Source organism: Schistocerca piceifrons, unplaced genomic scaffold (genome assembly GCF_021461385.2).
Source record: "Schistocerca piceifrons isolate TAMUIC-IGC-003096 unplaced genomic scaffold, iqSchPice1.1 HiC_scaffold_938, whole genome shotgun sequence".
Classification (NCBI taxonomy): Eukaryota; Metazoa; Arthropoda; class Insecta; order Orthoptera; family Acrididae; genus Schistocerca; species Schistocerca piceifrons.
In genome coordinates this window covers 92,501-95,000 of record NW_025729210.1, presented here as the reverse complement: position 1 = coordinate 95,000, position 2,500 = coordinate 92,501, and the positions used below count along the sequence as shown (strand labels likewise).

At 57.8% G+C, this 2,500-nt stretch overlaps 1 non-coding gene across 1 annotated transcript in view; it reads right to left on the bottom strand.

Annotated features, from left to right (window-relative positions):
* The window catches only part of LOC124772332, a 1,909-nt gene extending 1,331 nt beyond the window's left edge, over positions 1–578 (bottom strand). Inside the window, exon 1 of the ribosomal RNA XR_007013955.1 lies at positions 1–578. This exon is cut by the window's left edge and continues 1,331 nt beyond it. This is a non-coding gene — a ribosomal RNA (small subunit ribosomal RNA).
* Positions 579–2,500: the final 1,922 nt, after the last annotated feature.

The following is a 2,500-nucleotide window of genomic DNA, read 5'->3' as shown; positions in this document are numbered from 1 at the left end:
AGACTTGCCCTCCAATAGATACTCGTTAAAGGATTTAAAGTGTACTCATTCCGATTACGGGGCCTCGGATGAGTCCCGTATCGTTATTTTTCGTCACTACCTCCCCGTGCCGGGAGTGGGTAATTTGCGCGCCTGCTGCCTTCCTTGGATGTGGTAGCCGTTTCTCAGGCTCCCTCTCCGGAATCGAACCCTGATTCCCCGTTACCCGTTACAACCATGGTAGGCGCAGAACCTACCATCGACAGTTGATAAGGCAGACATTTGAAAGATGCGTCGCCGGTACGAGGACCGTGCGATCAGCCCAAAGTTATTCAGAGTCACCAAGGCAAACGGACCGGACGAGCCGACCGATTGGTTTTGATCTAATAAAAGCGTCCCTTCCATCTCTGGTCGGGACTCTGTTTGCATGTATTAGCTCTAGAATTACCACAGTTATCCAAGTAACGTGGGTACGATCTAAGGAACCATAACTGATTTAATGAGCCATTCGCGGTTTCACCTTAATGCGGCTTGTACTGAGACATGCATGGCTTAATCTTTGAGACAAGCATATGACTACTGGCAGGATCAACCAGGGAGCTGCGTCAACTAGAGCTGAGCAGCCGGCCGCCCGGGAGTGTGTCCCGGGGGCCCGCGCGAACACGCAAGCGTCCGCTCAATCATTCTGCAAACAGGAGGAGGCTGAGCTCCCCTGCACAATACACCTCGAAACCCTCTCAGGTCCCGGCGGCGCGCAGCGCCGTCCCAAGTACTTGGTCGGGTTCGAGAGAGGCGCAATCGCCCGGAGTTAGGCGAGTAGACGCTTTCGGTGCGACCACCCGTGCTCCCAACTGAGCTTGCCGCTGCCGACAGAGGCCCGGGAGCGTGCTGTCGTGGCATTGCCGGCGGGAGACAACACGCGCCACCTACGGTGACCGGCAGCTCCAACGCCAGCGCCACAGAAGGACAAAAGCCCCACTTGGGTGCCGAAGCGAACTCTCCCAGCACAGCGCACGCGCCAACACATCCGCACAGCTGCGATACAAACCACCAGCGAGAACCGCTGGGGCGACCGAGCAGCAGACGGCGTCGCGGCGCCGAGCGCCGGGCGGCAGCGCATCCTCAACGCACACAGTCCTCAATCGGACCAGCACACTGAAGATGTCCACCGCGCTTCGCACCGGGCCCGCGAGGACCTACTTTGGCCGCACGGCGCCGCGCGCAGGGTGCGCCGGCGCGCAGCTGCGACGCCTGCCGCGTCCGTCGGCCGGCGCGCCTGCCACTGGCCGCCCCCACCAGCCGGCTGTAGCGCGTGCGCCCACGCACCGCGCGGCCAGCACGCCGGGAGGCGCCCCCTCACCGGCCGGGGACGGTCCCACCCAGCCACCGCCGCGTATCGCTTCACACCCAGATGCCGTTCAGTTTCGTCGGCATGGTGGGTATCGCTGGAACAACCGGTTAGTACCTCAACCTATCGTCGCCATCACCGATTCACCCCTAGCGAGAACAACCGCACCACAACAGGTTACCATTTGTTCATTTGCGTAACTTCACCAGAAAACGCAGGCGTCCATCGCCATTTGCAACTTCCACGATTATTGCATGCCTGTGTCAGGTGTCACGCCACACTACGTCTGCCCACATACACGCAACAAAATGTGCACGCCTAGACAATACGTGGAAGGTGGCCCCCGTACGTATGCGATGTCCATTGCTCGAACGACTGTCAACCGGCCTCTGTAGCATGTCGCAGATATGGAACGCGGTGCACCATGCCATCACGGTGTGTGAGGAGAGACGACTAGGTCCGAATACATCAACAGACAGCTCATGCTGATCGCCATCCACGGCGTCCGTTCCTCCCACACGTCTCTATGGCGTACCACACTGCAATCCAGCTCTCATAGGGAGACGACACGTAGCTGCGTGCACAATATTTGCACTGTATGGTCCGCCGTTTTTGGGCGCAGTCGTTGTACGGTCACACATGTGCCACGATGTATCATTCAGTACATAAGGACGAATGTGCAGTACAGATTGTGGTTTACGCGTACGACATTAGCGGACAGTTGACACAGGCCGCACCACAACGTAGCCTGAGTACGTCGCATGCGGAGGGCATTGAACATGCAAAGTTCTCACCAACCAGCTTGCGAAGGCAGGGGGCAAGGTGGGGACGTGGGGAGGGGCGGCATGTACGTCCTGCTGCCATCCACATTACAGTGTACAGCAGGAGCATGTGGAAAGTGAGCAAGACTTGCAAGGTGTTTAACATGAAGCGATACACAGGGGAGCGGGGAGTGCGAGTAGCGAACTATATTGCGAGGGTTGCGGGTGGGCAACACTACACTAATTGAACGAGTCGTATAACAATTACAGAGCAGGTTTAGGCGACAACGTGGGTTACGTTAGGCGACAACGTGGGTTAGGTTAAGGCACGACGTGGGTTAGGTTAAGGCACGACATGGGTTAGGTTAAGGCACGACATGGGTTAGGTTAAGGCACAACATGGGTTAGGTTA